At 34.5% G+C, this 19,730-nt stretch overlaps 1 long non-coding RNA gene across 11 annotated transcripts in view; it reads right to left on the bottom strand.

Moving 5' to 3' along the window:
* Positions 1-19,730, bottom strand: part of LOC144302682 (uncharacterized) — a 488,681-nt gene that overhangs the window by 465,958 nt on the left and 2,993 nt on the right. For all 11 annotated transcript variants that reach the window (XR_013369698.1, XR_013369679.1, XR_013369682.1 and 8 more), the window contains exon 3: positions 6,512-6,628. This is a non-coding gene — a long non-coding RNA (uncharacterized LOC144302682). The remainder of the gene's footprint in view (positions 1-6,511; positions 6,629-19,730) is intronic.

Here is a 19,730-nt window from a genome sequence, read left to right as displayed (position 1 = left end):
GACCCATACCTCGAGGGCAGTGACTCACAAACATAAGGAATATTGCAACTGTAGAGATCCTCTCTGAAGAGTGAGTAGTTCAATACCCACATTGGGCTCCACAGCCTAAGGGATCTGCAGCAAGAAGGAAAGCACCCATAACAGCAGAATTTGAAAACCAGTGGGGCTTGTGTCCACGAGAGTGAGTCAACAAAACTGAGACTTTGTTCTTAAAGGTCATACATACACACAATTTCACTTGCTCCAAGTCTCAGAGCAGAGGCAACAGTTTTAAAAGCAGCTAGGTTACACAGAAAGGTGACCCACTGACTAATTTTAGGGCATAGGTCAGAGGGGCAGGGATTTATGGAATCATTATCCAGGGAAGAAGTAGCACTTGCAGACTATAGATAGAGATAAATACAGAGATAGAGGTAGCACTATCTCTATCTATAGATATATTTTTTATAGATATAGATATACTTTTAACTTCCTTTTTACCTAGATGGCCCAGTGCTGGTGGGCATCTTTCTGATGCTCTTCATCTACTGTGCTAGAACTGCATGCCCTGCCCTAGCATCCTGCGGTTTCACCCTGCCCAACCTGCTCACCCTAGCCCAAAGTGTATCTTAAGCAGAACCTCACCCCTGCCATACCCCGCAAATACACAAGACTTACAGCAGAGCCCCTCCCAAGCAGTACCCTAAACCAGACTAGAAGACGTACAACGGTCCTAGCTAGACAGTTAGGAACCAGATCCATTCACTAGTGCACATAAGCAGTTGCAGCCAGACCTTACAGACAGTAGTGCTGGAGGACAGCCTTGCTTACTAGCAAGTCTGCATCACTTGAAACCTAGCCACAATGGGAGGGTACACAAAGACCATACATATGACATCCTTGAGGAACTGGCTTGGGAGACCAGGAAAATTTGTGCTAGCTGGTTTAGAGTAGTACAAAAAATAGGAGACTTTCACACCCCATGTACATAAATAGATAAATCATCCCAGACAGAAAATCAATAAGAGGAGATCCCTGGGTGGCTCAGGGGTTTGGCATCTGCCTTTGGCCTGGGGCATGATCCTGGAGACTGGGGATCAAGTCCCACGTCAGGCTCCCTGCATGGAGCCTGCTTCTCCCTCTGCCTGTGTCTCTGCCCACCACCCCTCTCTCTCTTTGTGTCTCTCATGAATAAATAAATAAAATCTTAAAAAAAAAATCAATAAGAAATCATCGTCCTTAAACGACACATTAGACCAGATGGACTTAAGAGATATATAGAGAGCATTCCATCCAAAACAACAGGAAATACATTATTTACAGGGGCACAGAAAATATTATCCAGGAGAGATTACGTTAGGACATAAAACAAGTCTCAGATTTAAGAAGATTGAAATCCTATTAAGAATCTTTTCTGACCACAACAGCATCAACTAGAAATCCATAAACACAAACATCTGGGGGCTAATAATGTTACTATATGTGACAAATAACCAATTGATCAAAGAAGAAATCAAAGGAAATAAAAAACAATATCTTGAGACAAATAAAATGAAAACCCAACTGTCCAAAGTCATTGAGATGCAGCAAAAGCAGTTTTAAGAAGGAAGTTTATAGCAAAAGGCCCATCTCAAAAAATTAGGGGATAAAAGCTAAAACAATTTAATTCTATACCTAAAAGAATGAGAAAAATAAAAAGATCAAACTAAGTCAAAAGTTATAGAAGGAAGAAAATAATAAAAATCAGAGTATAAATAAATGAAGACTAAAAAAAAAGAAACTGGACATGTGGAATTACTATCTAAAATGTATAAAGAATTCACACAATGACATATCAAAAAAGCATCTAATTTAAAAATGGGCAATCTAATGAAAAAACAAACTAATTAAAATCTAATTAGACATGTCTATAAAGAAGACACCCAGATGGTCAACAGACACATGAAAAGATGCTCAACGTCACTCATCATCAGGGAAATACACAGATAAAACCACAATGAGAAATCACCTCACACATGTCAGAATGGCTAAAATAAAAAACACAAGAAACAAGTGTTGGGGAGGATGTGGAGTAAAAGGAACTGTCATGCGCTCTTGGTAGGAATGCCAACTCATGCAATGACTGTGAAAAAACAGAATAGAGGTTCTTCAAAAAATTAAAAATAGAATTACTACATGATCCAGTAATTCCACTGCCAGGTATTTACCCAAAGGAAACAAAAACACTAATTCTAAAAGATAACCACCTCTTATCTTATTGCAGCATTATTTACAATAGCCAAAATGGGGAAACAACCTAAATGTTCATCAATGAATAAATGGAGAAAGATGTGGTAAAAATATATACAATTAAATATTATTCAGCTATAAAAAAGAACAAAATCTGGCCATTTGCAACAACACGTGTGGACCTAGAGTATATTATGCTAAGTGAAATAAAAATATCAAACAGAGAAAGATGAATGCCATATGATTTGAATTATATCTAGAATGTAAAAAATAAAAAATAAAAAAAAAAAACAGAATGACTCGTAGATGCAGAAAACAACCTGGTTGTTGCCAGAGGGGTGTGAGGGAATGGGCAAAATAAGGAAAGGGGATCTGAAAGTACAAACAACCAGTTATGAAATACATGATAAAAGGATGCAATGGACAGCATAGGGAATATAGTTAATAAAGAATACAGTTAATAATATTGTGACAATTTTGTATGATGGCAGACTATAGCTAGATTTATCAAGGTGATGACTTTCTATAGCACATAAATGTTGAAACACTGTGTTTTATGCCTGAAATTAATATAATATTGTATGTCAACTAAACTTTAATAAAAAGACAGTAATACATGCCAAAAAATAGCATTCACAAAGCTCTATTTGCAACAGCCAACATATCAGAAACAATACAACCGTATGCCAACAGCCAAACGGTAAACAAACTGTGGTAGGTCTACTAGGGGATATTATAAACGATTAAAACACATAAGCTATTGATAGACTCAGCAATATAGACGGGTGTCAGTTACAATGAGCAAGAGTTCATACTCGATGATCTCATTTACATTAAGTAAATATAAAACTAACCTGTAGTGATAAGATTCAGATCAGTAGTTGCCTGAGGCCTGGAAGGTAGATCTGCCATAAGGGGGACTAGGGGACATTGTGTGGTGATAGTATTTCCTCTTGACTGTGGTGCTGGTTACAGGTTATACATTTGTCAAATCTCATTGAACAGTTCAAGTGAAAGGAATCTTACTGCATGAAGTTATGCCTCAATAAAGTTGATTTAACATATATTTTTAAAGTGGAGATTGGACTAATGCTGGCACACAAGCTATGGAATGCGGGACATTCCCAAAAGCCAAAAAAAGAAAGGAAATGGATCCTTCTTTATAGCTTCTAGAAGTAACATAGAACTATGACAAGTCCACTTTGGACTACTTACCCCCAGAATTGTAGGACAATAATAAATTTGTGAGCCTTTTTAGGTCACAAAGTTTGTAGTAATTTATTGGTATATCAATAGGAAACTAATACACCTTGACATATAAAAATTAAAACAAAGTGATAAGATACTTAGCACAATATTAATAGAGACCTACACAGGCAATATTAAAATCACATTTTTGTTAATGTTCAAATGTAAATCTTTTATTTCTTCAGGAATCCAATACTCACCCCAAGATTTATACAAAGGGATCCTGAAAGGAGTGTTGAAGCATGCCAATAGCAACAATAAAATTATACTGCTCAGGCATGTCTATGAACACTCCAGAACACCCTCCACCGCAATGTCATTTTCTCGTAATCTTTCCCCTTCAAGTTTGCCTTACTTGCTCATTTTAATCATTATTTTTAGCTTGAATAAAAAATGACAAGGGCAGCAAAAGAATGTAATTTACTCCTAGACCTGCCAAGTATAAAATGTGGCTCATTACCTGCTTTTTTAACAACACAAAGGCATGAGTTTGTGATTTGGTAACATTTGTCTCCACCAAGATATGTAAATTTAATTGTAAGTAAGTGGAAATATTTTTAGCTTACTTGAGAAATGTGGTTGTTTAGAAGCATTCTTCCCTAAAACCTATGATCACGGTAAGCTTAAGAGAGATTTTTTTCCACTGATTTTGATCTGCCAGCGTGCAGAAACAGCATGCCAACTTGTTGAAGTGGGAGAAAGTGTATATTTTTCGTATTTTTTTCTCAAAGATTGTTCAACTGATTACCCTGATGGCATAGAAGAAATTCTATCTTTTGGCTGAAGTCAAACATTTTAAACCTAAGGATTAATTTTTGAGTGACTAAAAAGGTTTTGTACAAAGTGCTGTTTAATAATTAACTAGCTTTGGATTGTTATTGCTTTCTTTTATTTTATAAACTGTACTATCATTCCAGATTTAAAGTTGTGGCAGCTGATGAGAGTGTGGTCCAACCTGCTGAGTCCTGCAAAGTGACTCGAAGGACCAAAAGGCCAAAGACAGCCTTGGACAAAATGATGAAGCTGACAAATGGTCTTTGCTTGCTCCTTATGTCTCTCCTGATCCAGCTACCTCCAAGCAGCCTAAGCAACTGCAGCCCTCACATCACTACCTCTGTAGCTCTCCAGGGACCCACATCATTCTGCCATAAGTGGCTTTTGTGCTTTTATCCACAGAAAAGAATTCACCTTATTCCTTTTTCACTTGGAATTTTGTCTTGTAATTTGTCTAAAAATACTGCTAAAACTTCCAGTTGGATGGCTTTGTGAGCTCAAACTTCATGATTTCCATTCCAAAGTCAAATATTAAAATATCTGAAAATAGGGCAGCCCGGGTGGCTCAGCGGTTTGGCGCCTGCCTTCAGCCCAGGGCTGATCCTGGAGACCTGGGATCGAGTCCCACATCAGGTTCCCTGCATGGAGCCTGCTTCTCCCTCTGCCTGTGTTTCTGCCTGTCTCTCTCTGTCTCTGTCTCTGTCTCTCTCTCTCTTTCTCTCTCTGTGTGTCTCTCATCAATCAATAAATAAACTCTTTAAACAATAAATAAATAAAATATCTGAAAATAGAAAGAACTAGCACTGCACAAAAACAAAGTAGTATTTCTGTGAATATGAAGAGGAATAGACACACTGAGGAGCAAGTTTGGACTGATGGTGTAGGATTGCTAGATCTGGGTCCAGAACCAGGTAGAGGCAGATGGGAGTTGGCCTCCTCCACGTTTCTGCACGTGAGGTAAATATTTCAACCATGCCCATTACAGAAAAATAGCTGACATAGATTAAACTTCTACAAACTGGAAGTCCATCTATGTATTTTTATTTTTAGAATTAGGTTAGTGGGTTTTTCTTTCTTTTATTGTACTAAGGAATGATTTATTCCAAGATTGCAAGGGTTTTTCTCACTTATTTATTTATTTATTTATTTATTTATTTATTTATTTATTTATTTTTATTTTTATTTATTTATGATAGTCACTGAGAGAGGGAGAGAGAGAGAGAGAGAGAGAGACAGAGACACAGGCAGAGGAAGAAGCAGGCTCCATGCACCGGGAGCCCAATGTGGGATTCGATCCCGGGTCTCCAGGATCACGCCCTGGGCCAAAGGCAGGCACCAAACAGCTGTGCCACCCAGGGATCCCTCTCTTATATTTAATCTATACATTTTGTAGTTTTTAGCTTTCATAGGTAGGTCTGTGAACCTTTGGAAATTAACTTTTATGTTTGGTGTGAGCTATGGATTGAATTTCATCTGGTTTCGCGAGTTTATCCAGTTTTTGTAGCACCATTTGTTAAAAAGTGTATACTTTTACAAATTACCATAGTGACTTTGTCAAAAATCAACTAAACTGCATTTATGTGATTCTATTTCTAAACTACCTATTTAGATTTAGTGACTTATTTGTCTATCTTTACACAAATGCTAGATTGTCTCCATTAATGCAGCTTTGTAAGTCTTAACATCAGGTAGTGTAAATCCTCAAATTTTATCATTTTTTATTGAAAGTGTAAGGGCTATTCTAAGTCTTTGCATTTCCATATATATTCTTTAGAATTGATCTATTCATTTTTACTAAAAATGTTTCTAAAAAAAATGTTTCTAGAACTTTAATAGGACCTTTTAAATCTATAAATCGCTGTTTTCGATTTTTGTTGCTATCATAAATTGCAATTGAATAATTGTAACTTATTTTTGTATGTTGACTTTGTATCCTACATTCTTGCTAAATTAATTTATTCTAGCAATTTAGTTATAGTACTATAGTGGATTATGTAGAATTTTTTATGTAGACTTTCATATTGCCTAAAAATAAAGACTATCCATAATTCTTTTTTTTCTTTCTTCCCTTATGTACTGGCTGGGTCATTCAAAGAGATAATGAACAAAAATGGTAAGAATGAAAACCTCTCCCATTTTCTGGTTTTAAAGGGAATATATTCAGTATATTGCCATTTGGTATGAGGTTATCTCTACACGTTTATAGATGCTGTGTTAGCTGACCTGGTCTGCCATAACAAAGTAACAAAGACTAGTGGCACAGACTAGTGGCTTAACTCACTGTCCTGCAGGCTGAAGTTCAAGATCAAAGTGCCAGTAGGGTTGGCTTCTGGTGGTATCTTTCTCCTTGGCCTGCTGCTAGCAACATTCTTGCTGTGTCCTCACATGGCCTTCCTTTCTGAAGAGAGAGAGAAAAAAAATTGAGAGATCTGCCTCTTTTTATAAGAAAACCACTTCTATTTAATTTGGGCCCCACTCTTATGCCCTCATTTTACTTTATCTCCTAATGACCTTATCTCCAGATGTAGTCACATTTGGGGTTAGGGCATCAATAGATGAATTTTAGGGAAAACACAATTCAGTCCATAACAAATGTCCTTCAATATATTCAGAAAGATTTCATCAATTCCTGTTTAGCTGGGATATTTGATCAGGAAAGGGTGTGTAATTCCATAAAATATTTTTTCTGCATCTATTAAGGTGTAAATATATTGCAATGGTAAATTATATTATTTGATTCATGAATATTGAAAGAACTTTGCATTTCTGGGACAAATCCCATTTGCTCATAATATATTTATTCTTTTACATATGTTATTTTTGTATATATGTGGTTGAGGATCACAGATTTGTAATTTTAATGTAATGTCAAGAAATATCTGGTTTTGTAATTTCAGATTTGAGTATCACTACATGTGCTTTATAAAATAAATTAGAAAAAGTTCACATCTCCTGAATTTTCTGAAAAACTGTCTATAAGATTGGTATTTCTTTTTCCTTAAATTTTTGATAGAACTAATCTGTGAAACCATCATGGCCTGGAGTTTTCTTTGTAAAAAAATCTGTTAGCAATTTCTATTGGATTGTGGCTTTAGATATAAATATTAGATATATTCATAACTTCAAGTTTCTAAGTCAGCTTTAATATATGTAGATAATGCTAACAAAAAATAGAAAAAGTACATTCACAGAAACACCAAAATTAAGTAATTTAAAACAATATTTAATGCAGAAGGTTTATTTAAAAAAAACTAAAAAAGCTAGTGTAACTACATTAGTAAATTGGAATTAAAGAAGAAGATATTAATACAAATGAGAGGTTAAATTCATTAATGATATACCAGTTTTAAAATTTTATGAACCTAATAAAACATCAGAATATATAAAGCAAACATTAGCAGAACTTCAAGGAGAAATTGACACATTTATCATCATAGTCAATTTCTGACACACCTCTCGCAGAAGCTGATACATCAGTTAGGCAAACAATAGAAATAATCTCAACAAAAAAGGTGACTAGCATAACCTAATAAATTATAGGACATTTATTCCCCAAAATATAATAGAAAATGAGCTTCATCAGGCTTTTATATACTCTTCAAAAGCTTGTTTTTTCGTTCAGATCCTAAAATTATGAAATACATTTCTACTGTGACTTTGCCATAATATGCAACTTATCAGCAGTCATTATTTTATGTTTTCTAGTTCTCATGAAGCAATAAAAACACCACTAGAGAGACTGTATGTAAATTTAACAGCATATTTATAAGTATAAATGGAACATTAATGTAGAGAAAGAGTACTCAGACATTAAAATTTCATAGTTCATCTAGATTTTGATGAAGTTATCATCAAAATATATTTTCTTAAGAATCAAATAAAACTCTAATGCAGCTCTATAGCAGCATGTAAAAATAAAACTGGAACAAAGTACAGGCCGTAGCACTAGAGTTATTCAAATTTAGTTAAGAAAAGAACAATTTTTATTCTTTAGTAATATTGAGTGTGTTTGGAGAGAAAACAATTTATAAAGCACTATAAGGAGTACCTTCCAGCAACAGACAGTATGAACCCTTTGTTTTTAAATAGTTTCCAAAAATGTTAGGGAGCTACTGCTTATGGTGATGAAATATCTTTGCTACTGTATCAATATAAGATGCTTCTAGTAATGCTCTAAATGATGCACAGGACAGCATATTTATTGGTTGTAAAACTACGTTCATGGGATTAACTTTACAACCTTGATGGAGTAATAATTTAGAGGCTGCTGAAACCTGAAAAATAACTCATAGTTTAAACCAGATTAAAGCAACAATTGATATTGAGAACTACTGGCAAATTCCCCAAGCCATTACTGTTTGTAGATCTTCTTGACTGGTTGTTGCCAATATTTGTTGTAAAGGAGATGCAAAAATACAAGGTGCAGTATTCACTTTAGTTTTTAATGTCTGTTCATTGAACGAATGTTTGGAGTATGGAATTGATGTTCTCAACTGAGAAAAGTACATTAGCTTAGAGTTTGAGACTTAAGAATTAATTAATCAAAAATAGTATAACAAAAACCTTATGACTCATAAGTGTTACTCAGTACAAGACTCTGTAGAATGTATGCCTGTTTCTTTGCTTCTTCACTTACCCATCACTTTTTTTCAATTTTCTAAGCTTTGTAGTGGGAAGATGATTTAGCTTTAAAACAAGAAGCAAGAACTACTTTGCTATACTGCTTCCATTTAGCTACATAGAGGGCCTGAAGGCTAAAATCTCTTTTCCACTTATTTCTAAAAGGTCAAGACTGTGTCACATGACCAACCTGAATTGGAAAGAAGATAGGAAAATAGGGTTTTGTTGTTGTTGTTTTTGAATTTTAGCTGTGCACATGGCCGTCCCCAAACAATAATCAGTTTTTATCAATGAAAAGGAGACCAAATGGATAGTAGATAGACATCTAAAAATGTCTACTTCAATGACCATGATCTAACATTATTTATTACCCTCATGTTTCACAACAGAAATTCCAAAAGAAAAAAAAATGTTAACTACTTTTCAACTTGGAAAACAATTGTAAAAGCCAAAGTGACTTATTAGCAAGTAGTAAATTTTCAGAGCATCTATCCCAAAGGATTTCTTCTTTTCATAGATTCAAACAATTCCCAGGAGCAGTTTTGGAATTCTTATGTATATGACATATCACCTTCTTGAAGGGATGCTATGAAACAGTTTGTGGTTTTCTCTGAATTTTCATAAAAATGGAAAGTAGTTTTATTATTAAACCATTGCTATATAAAATTCAAACCCACATCTTTAAAATAGACCTAGAGTCTTTGTTAAGAGGTGAGGCTTTATTGGTACTCAAATTCCTTTGTTCATTTAATGTATTTATTGGTTTTACATGTTTCTTTCAGACATTTAATAACAATAAACTTACAAGTGATTTGAAGAACCCTTTGTACCCTTCCCCAGTTTCTCCCTCTCTCCCTATATATCGACACAAACAATTTTAGAATTATTCTAACAATATACTGTTTTGATTGTTGAACCCCTGGTGTGCAAATACTCTTCACATATTTGTGGAGTATTATATGTTATATCATCATGACTCCTCAAACTATAGAAGTCAAAACTCACTTGCTTAGCCTTCCTTGTGTCTAGGCTCTGTCAATCAGAAGCACTCATGTGAAACTTGGGTTTGGAAGCATGATGTAAAGAGTGTTGCAGGGAATCCATTCTGGAAAGAATGTTTAGGAAAATGCAATTTTCAAAATGAAATAAAGTCACAGAGAAAGACAAATACCACGTGATTCTACTTATATGTGGAATTAAAAAAAAAACAAAAAACAATGAACAAACAAAAGCAGAAACTTTGTACATACAGAGAACAAACTGGTGTTTGCCAGAGGGGAGGTGGAGGGGAGATGGGAAAAATGGGTAAAAAGGAGTTGAGGCACAGGCTTTCAGTTATGGAATATACAAGTCACAGGGATGAAAGCCTCAGCATGGGAATATGGGCACTGGTATTGTAATAGTGTTGTATGGTGACAGATGATACTATACTCATGAGCATAGCATAATATATAGACTGGTCAAATCACTATGTTGTACACCTGAAAGTAATGGATCATTGTTTGTCAACTGAACTTCAATCAAAAAAAGTAAAAGATTTATCTCTCAGCTTCTACTTCTCAGCTTCAGCAAGTCAGGAACAGTGGATTTTCTCAGTTGTGGTGGTGGTCCGACTGGTCCTTGCCGCATTGTCCTAATTGGTAATATAGGCTCTAGTCTCAGAAGCCAAGTCTGAACACCTAGACCTTTTGGATAATTAGTGCATTTTCTAACTGCCTAAAATAATGGGTTCTTATGAAACAAGCATCATCAGGACTTTATCTCAGGTAAGTTGATACATATGGTCACACTAAACAGAAAGCAGCTGTTGATAAAGTGGAGCATAGAAGAAAGATAAAAACTGAGAGAGATTTTGGGTAATCACTGTTATGGTAATTAAAGATTAGGATTAGCTTTAAAAAATTAACAACAACAAAAACAAAGTCACCAGTAACTAGCCTTAACAAAGTGATAGAGGAAAATAAGAAGTGAGCATGGTTTGAAGCAAAGGGAAAAGAAAATTTTTAAGAAAAGCAACAGGTGAATACACAGTTAAATACATCCATAAATAAAGGGACAAATAAGTAGTCAAATGAAGCCATTGGAACAGACTTTTTTTTTTTTTTTAATAAGCAATTTCACTGCAGTTATCGAAGAAACATATGAACATGCTCAGAAAATTGATCCAAGTTTCTGGAAAATAACTGGCATGGACACTAGTTATTATTTATGTTGTTATTTTTATTGTACACTCTAGCTTTACAGACTCCTTTGCAGCCTGAGGTTTAAGAAAGAAAAAAGTGATTAAATAGAGGATATGTTAAGAAGGAAGCTCTACAAAAAGCACTGGTCTTGAGGACAGAGTTAACAATATCTCTCACACACATGTCCCTCAGTATCACAAAAGGCCAATCATTGCACAAAAATGTATTTTTCTTCTAAATGAATACATGATCATGGAAAGGGAAGGTTATAAATGATCCCTTTAAAAAGGAAAACTATTAAAAAAAAAAAAAAGGAAAACTATTGTTACAAAGAGCCATGAAATGATAACATACTTTACTGAGAGTAAGATCATAACCAGGAATTCAATTTACATAGCAGCTTGTGTCTGCTTTTTTTTTTTTTTTCCTCCCCAGGAGAGCAACAAGTCTGTTCCTGTTCATCTGGACCGAATTCAATCCTTCTACCTGCCAAGATTCAATTTAGTAGCTTGATCCATCACTAACTAAATATTAAATCCTTTAAAATATTAAATGACTTGGAAAGGATTGGTTTTGTGAGTTACAAGAGGAAGAGCCAGAGGCCCTGAGGAATGAGACAAAAGCCACAAGATAACATGTCTTAAAGGTTTGTCACCTCCCCTTCCTCATGAGACAAGAAGAATCAAGTGGGGGAAAATAGTAGTCACTCTTTGTCACAGCTTTAAACCAGCTGACAAACACTTCTCACTTGCCATTCTCCTTTCAAATAATAAATGTTTCACCTTGTGAACCATGTTGAGTATTTGGGGAATTAGATGTCCAGAAGAAAACACCTATATGACAGGGTGACACTTTAGTGTGTGGCTAACGCACAAATAATTCAGAGATATTGAACGGAACCTCTCTAATTAAGCCCTGCTGTAGGATTCTAGTTTTGTGTTTTTTGTTTTTTGCGTTTTTTGTTTTTTGTTTTTTTTTTTTCCATTTTAAATTAGGGTGTGGGGAAAAGAAATATGTAACCTAACAAGTGAGGTAACTAACAGCCAGGCTACCAGGAGGAGGCTTAGAAGGCTTGCTGATACTTGAAATCAATAGCAGGTACATAAAGCAGGTGTAGATTTTGACAATCTCCAGGTAATTCAAGATTGACATTAATCTGTGGTAAGATCCAAAGTTTTGGGGACTCTGTCGAAGTTTCCTCTTTGCTAAAAGAAGAATGAGATATCCAGTGAATACCTCTCTCCTCGGTTGACTATGGCAGAGGCTTTATTGTTTAAGATAAAGTGTTTAAGATCACTGATCTAGAATTAGATGGCCCCTGAAGTAAGTAGTACACACTTGAAATCCTTTTGTAGTAACTGTCAACTTTGTGCCCTACCAGCTCACAGAATAACTCAGTCTACATTTTGTATTGAACAAGTGGTTGGATTTTTTTTCAATTTTTTTCCCTACCCACATTCAAGAATTCAATTAATGAGATGACATTGTCCTTGGCTACGTATCTTACATTATTTTGTCATGAATTTCCCTTTGGTTATTACACTCAAGCCACATTGGTCTCTCAGCTTCATGAAATCTCTGTTCCCTCTCCCACCTCAGGGGCACTATACATTTTCCTCAGCCTAGAATATTCTTTTACCCAATGTTACTAGCTCCAAACCCCATTCACCTGGCTGATATCTAACCAACATTCAGGTTTTTACAGAATTAAGCTAGTCCCTTCATCGACGTTCTCATAGCTCCTTATATTTCCTCTCCATACTACTTCCAATAATTGTACTTAATGTTCTGTTTGTGACTATTTGCTTAAAGCCAGAATTCAGTAACACTTAATATCTATGAATATAGAGAATTGTTTATCATTATTTTCTGTACCTAAATTGTGCCAAGCTAATAGTTGGTATGCAAAAAAAACTCCTTGAGAAGATTAGTGATGTAAAAAAAAATACAGCTATAGATAGATAGATGATAGATAGATAGATAGATAGATAGATGATAGATAGATAGATAGATGATAGATAGAGAGGCTCCGAGGGTCACCAAGAGAATCCCAATGCCAATCTTGTTTAACTGTATGTTAGCACATTTAAGAAATAATGGGGGGGGGGGGCGGAATTGGACCAATTTGCAGTTCAATAATATTCAGTCCTGCCAAGTTTCTTTCTATCAAGGCTGGCACTGAGTGAAAGATTATTAAAAAAAAAATCAAAAACAAACCAATTTTTATTTAAAGTTAGCCAAAGATTCAAACACAAAACTAAGAATAAGGAGACTTGAGTTTTAGCTGTACCACCTGGGAAGTCTTATGATTTAGAACACAACACAGAACTTGTTAACCTTAATATTTCATCTTCAAATTGGAGAAATTCTTCACAGTGGAGGTCAATCATTGTGAAGATCTCTAATGCTAAGTATAATACAAATGTAAATAATTATTCTCATGACTGCTAGATACCTTACAAATACATAACTAGAAGGAAAAAATGTACTTCCAATTTATTATAGTTTGAAAGGTACGCAGAGACATGTTGCATTGTAAAAATATTGTTGATTAAAATGTAGTTATAACTTTCATATTTTTATACTTTATATAAGCCCAAACATTTGTTCTTACCTTGCATAGTTAAGAATACTAATATGGTGTCCTGAAAAGAAGTCAGACCCAGATTAACACCTGTCTCTCTGACAAGTGTTTATGACTAATTAGCGGTATAAATTTTACATATATTTGAAGTTTTCAAGCATAATAAATAAATATGCAAACGTGATCCAGATATGCTGCTTTAATCATTCAAAGATAAAGTAAGATTGTACTGATTATGATAGAAATTTCTGTCACAGGTCTTACTAATGCCATTAAGCAAAATATTGAAGTTTATTAACGCTACAAAGAATGTATGTGTTTTTTGAAGTGAAATCTAGTGCTCACTGGAAAAGTATGCCAATTGGCTTTTATTGGTTCATAAGCATTGAGTAGGAAGTAATATATTCATATATATATTATATAAGGGTAAAGAAAGCAATATATGTTCTGGGTCAAATTGGAATAATTAGAAATTATCATTTTTATTTTAGACTCAATATGATAATTTTTATATTTTTATAATTCTAGAAATTTAACACTATAAAAAGTGTATATTTAAAACAGAAATTAAGGGCAGCTCGGGTGACTCAGAGGTTAAGTGCTGCCTTCAGCCCAGGGCCTGATCCTGGAGATCTGGGATCGAGTTCCACGTAGGCTCCCTGCATGGAGCCTGCTTCTCCCTCTGCCTATGACTCTGCCTCTCTCTCTCTCTCTGTGTCTCTCCTGAATAAATAAATAAAATCTTAAAAAAAAAAGGCAGAAATTAACATCTCTCTTTCTATGAAAAGTCTGTGACCTTTGATCATTTTCTATTGGAATTATTGCAATTATTTTACTGAACTATAATCACATATTATTTATGAAGAACTATAACCCTTGACCAGATATTTTTCTTGGCTTTAGTGTTTGACATTCTATCTTATCATGTATACTGATAATGTACATACATTTTTAAATTTTAAGCCAGATTTGCTTCTTTTGTTGTGTCTTTTTTGTTTTTCCTGGTGCTCTCTTTCACTGCTTTTATGTTTGTAAAGGACTCTCATGTTCCAAGATGACAAGAGTAATTGACATTTTGGTTTAGAATTTCTGTTTCCAAATTTTACATTTAAATATTAATGCTGGGGATCCCTGGGTGGCTCAACGGTTTAGCGCCTGCCTTTGGCCTAGGGCATGATCCTGGAGTCCCAGGATCGAGTTCCGTCGGGCTCCTAGCATGGAGCCTGCTTCTCCCTCTGCCTGTGTCTCTGCCTCTCTCTCTCTCTCTTTCTATGTCTATCATGAATAAATGAATAAAAATCTTAAAAAAATAAAATAAATGTTAATGCTTCTTCCATTTATATCTGCATGTGAAATGAAATATAGATACTATTTATGTTTTTAAAAAATTATAATTCCAAGAATCAATGACCAACTAATCTTATTTTCCCTGCTGATTTTATGGCCAAATTCATTATATATATATATATATATATATATATATATATATATATATATACTCAATGTAAATTCATGTATAGCTAGCTATGTGTATAACTTGTGTTTGTATGTGTGTATATCTGTCTGAGATATTGATTTTGGGTCAATGCTTAGTCTTTACTATATTTTCTTTAAGTTATTGTAACTTTTTACATATATTCTGATATTTAGAAACATAGCCATCCTTCAAGTATCTACACAATTTATACTTCCAGATTAACTTTGATATGATATTATCAAGTCACCACAAATCACATGAGGCTTGCAGTTGGAAAGTTATTAAATTTATAAGTTCAATAAGATTTGAAATCTTTAGGGATCCCTGGGTGGCGCAGCGGTTTGGCGCCTGCCTTTGGCCCAGGGCGTGATCCTGGAGACCCGGGATCGAATCCCACATCGGGCTCCCGGTGCATGGAGCCTGCTTCTCCCTCTGCCTGTGTCTCTGCCTCTCTCTCTCTCTCTCTCTCTCTCTCTCTCTCTGTGTGACTATCATAAATAAAAAAAAAAAAAAAAAAAAAAAAAAGATTTGAAATCTTTATAAATTCAAAATTCCCTTTCAAGAGCTTCTATTTCTCCAACAAGTATTTACTTTGAAAAAATTTGTTTTCTCTTTATAAATTTCATAATGTTTCTAATTGTTAAATTCTTGCAACGATTTTTCTGAAGTAGATAATAATTAAATTTTTAATTTTATAATCTATAAGATGTCCATGATGTTATATAATGAAACTATGAATATTTGTTTCTATTTGTTTAGTACCTGGTCATCTGTTGATATTTTATAGCATGTAGAATTTTTTATTTATTCTCGTAGGTTCCTTAGGTAAAGTTTCTTCTGATTTTAGTGTTGTGCTCCCATCTTTGCAAAATGCAAGTCCCAAATTTCACTGAATTTTAAAATTCTCATGTGAAACAATTCCTCTAGAAATCACTCACCAATTGCAATACAAATAAAGTGCGTTTGGTAAAATAAATTGTATATCTGATTAATATATTCCTGTCATATCAGCTAGGATACAACAAGCTAGCTAGAAGCTAGTCTGTATTTTATAATTGTCTCAGTATAATAGCAAGCTGCAGTGTGTCATTATTTTAAAAGTTATATTAATGACTACCCGATGAGTTTTCTACCAGCTGCAAAGCATTTAAGTTGTTCCAAAATAATGTCTTATCCACACGAAGGAATTATATTTGTGGGTCCAAATTCTCAGGCCCTTCAGTTTGGCTTCATTGAACTTTCTTCTAATCAGTAATTCAATATATAAATTCAGGATGACAGGGATCAAATTTATTAGAACTCCATATGTAGGAATGTCTTTCTCAGTGCTCCTTCCCTACTCCTATTTCTCACTTTCCATCCTATGTGAAATTTCCTCCCAGTAATTTCACAACTGGTGCATACAGCCTTTAGTTAAATGTTTTCTCTTTGGGTGGGAACAACTCACATTTCTTGGGGCTTTCCATTTCCTGTATTACAGACTTCCTGGGATTTTGAAAAATAATTATAAGAATCTATTTCTACTATAGATGTCTCATATCTTTCTGGTTAGACTGAGCTCCAAAAGCAAACTAGCAAACACTTGTAAGAGAATGCACCGCAATATCTAATGAATTGGAAATGACAATTTTGAGGTTTCAATTTTTAGACTTTACCAACTATACCAACTTATTCTACATAATTCTTAGCTAAAGAATAATGTCTGTAGGATAAGTTAACTATATCACAATGTCCCCCAATATTAGACCAATCACTGTATGTGTATGAGATTCAAGTTTCCTGAGCAATTTACAAGATTTTACTATAAATTTTTAAAAGTTATATTTTTTTCATAAACAGTGACAACTCCTGATATCTGAGCCTCAAGTTAATTGAAATAGTTTAACAACTATCCTCAGCTTTTGGTTCTCTTGAGGAAAAAAATGTCATTTATCCATATCCTCATCCTCAGGTCCTCCCTATCATTCCACACAGGCATGAGGTATAGATTCATATTTGAAAAACTAAACTTAATGTATGGATTTCTCAATTACCCTGACATAATGCACCATTGGTAAATAGTTCCACAATGAAATACTTCCACAATTCCACAATGAAAAGTAATTGTATATTTATCCAACCTGAGTTCTGTAAGCAAATATTCTCCAAATTTAAAACATATATGTCAGTGCTCTACTTGAGCTATCATTTTTTCTTTATTTTTTTTAAGATTTTATTTATTTATTCATGGGAGACAGAGAGAGAGAGAGAATGAGGCAGAGACACAGGCAGAGGGAGAAGCAGGCTCCATGCAGGGAGCTCAACGTGGGACTTAATCCCGGGTCTCCAGGGTCAAGCCCTGGGCTGAAGGCTAAACCACTGAGCCACCAGGGCTGCCCCATTTTTTCTTTATTTTTGAAGGTGTTAGAACATGTCATCTTTTAAAAGTGATTTTTTTTTTAATCTGAGAACTTCGGAATGGGAACATTTGGAATTAAATTACCATGACTATATAGTTTCCCCAGTCTTTCCTATTGCCTCCAGTGTCACTATTGGGAAACTCTACATGGTCATCATGATGTTTAGATATAGGACATTCTATTAGATTGTTGCTAGGTTTTTCTTTTCTATAGAAGAGTTTGAAGTCATATAGACACATCTTAAAAAGTTTGTTAATAGAATTGTTGACTCATTATATTGTACATCTGAAATTAAGATAACACTGTTAATTACACTTGATTTTTTTAAAAAAAGAAAAAAAGTTTGTTAAAAGAATGCAAATCTGAATTGGAGCCCAAATTCATAAAGTGTCTGATTATAACCACTTACAGGAAAATAAATTTCAGAAAGTAATACCATATCAATTATTGGAAAAGAAAATTATTGCAGAAAGCCAGCTTTATGTATCAGCAACACTTATATTTAAAAAAAAAAAAAACAGATAAATAAGGCAAAGTTAGTGAATCCTCCTTAACGTGAATTTCACAATGATTTCTGGGCCACCTACATAAAAAGCCTATTATGAAGAAAGCTCAAGACCTATTATAGAGTAGCACATTGTCACTTCTGTGAGTCCAACTAAAGCCCTGAGGAAATTGGTGCATTCAGTATGCTCCTCTGTGAAATATTAAATTACTTAGTTCTGAAGTGCCATTCTTAAGTTGCAGAGCTATTTCCTAGTAACATTTCTCAATGTGTCACAGATTGCTTTAAAAAAGAAGTTGATGACAATAGAAAAAAAACAATAACAGTATCAGTGGTAGTTTTAACAAATCTAGACTAACAAATTCAGGGCTGGATGAGCAGCAGCTGTCTCACATAAATAGATGACACTCACTACATACAAGAGAGCATATGTAAATGAGGAAAGAAAGAAACTTCCTGTCTGCTCTTTGAGTGTTTATAAAAGTGCTAATATCACAGAATGAAGTGGAATTTCAATTCATTCAGATCTGGTAATGCTCTGAGTTCTATCGCTGCACAAACTGTTTAAGCCTGATTAATTTACCTAATTTTACAAACCTCCGTTGTCTTATTTATAGATACCTATAACGTAGTATCAAACGGAATCATGTAAAGGAATCCCTAGTTATCTAGAAAAGCACTATCAACAATAGTGATTTTGACTATTGTGATGACTTTTGTTCTCTGTAATCTTATACATAAGTAAATGCAAAAACAAACAAATATCATTATTTCAGGCATCCACTGTGAGACTACTACTCTATTACTGATCATTTGTACGTTAATTCATTCAAAAAATATAAATGAACATTTATCATATACTAGGCACTAATCTAGGTACTTGGAGTATGCAAGTAAATAAAACATAGATCTCTAGTCCCATGGAGTTAATGTTCTACTAGACAATAAATAGTAATTAAATACCCTAAATAGGGCAGCCCTGGTGGCGCAGCGGTTTAGTGCCGCCTGCAGCCTGGGGTGTGATCCTGGAGACTCAGGATCGAGTCCCACATCTGGCTCCTTGCATGGAACCTGCTTCTCCCTCTGCCTGTGTCTTTGAGCCTCTCTCTCTCTCTCTCTCTGTGTCTCTTATGAATAAATAAATAAAATCTTTAAAAAATTTTAAAAAATAAATTCCTTAAAAAAAATACCCTAAATAAAAGAATAATGCAACCCTGGAAGGAGAGAGGTGATATTGGAAAAATATGGAGATTAGGATAAAGGGACAACAAAAAGAATGATTTTAGGGTTTCGTTCAGAGGACTAACATGATTATATTTGTTTTTAAATGATCAGTCTAGATGCTCTGCTGAAAATAGACTAATGGGTAAGAGGATAGAGAGACCACTTAGGAGAATGTTAAAGTAATATAGGAGAGAGATGTCAATGACTCCAACCAAGGTGACAACAAGGGACGAGACAGGGTCATATGTGAGATATATGTTAAATATAAATTCAACGTGATTGCTTATCAGACAGTATGTGGATTGTGGGAGAACTAGAAAAGTCTCCAATGACTCAGTTCTTTGACCTGAGCAATTATAAGCAAGTGGAATAAAAAAAACAATACTTGGGATGAATGCAGTTAGAGCAGGGTGATGTGTGTGTGTGTGTGTGTGTGTGTGTGTGTGTTTTATGTGGTTGTCTTTGGAGGGTGGAAGGAGAGTAAGGGAAAAGAAAAGGAACAATCTTA

Source organism: Canis aureus, chromosome 2, assembly GCF_053574225.1.
Source record: "Canis aureus isolate CA01 chromosome 2, VMU_Caureus_v.1.0, whole genome shotgun sequence".
NCBI lineage: Eukaryota > Metazoa > Chordata > Mammalia > Carnivora > Canidae > Canis > Canis aureus.
This window is presented reverse-complemented; position numbering and strand designations above follow the sequence as displayed.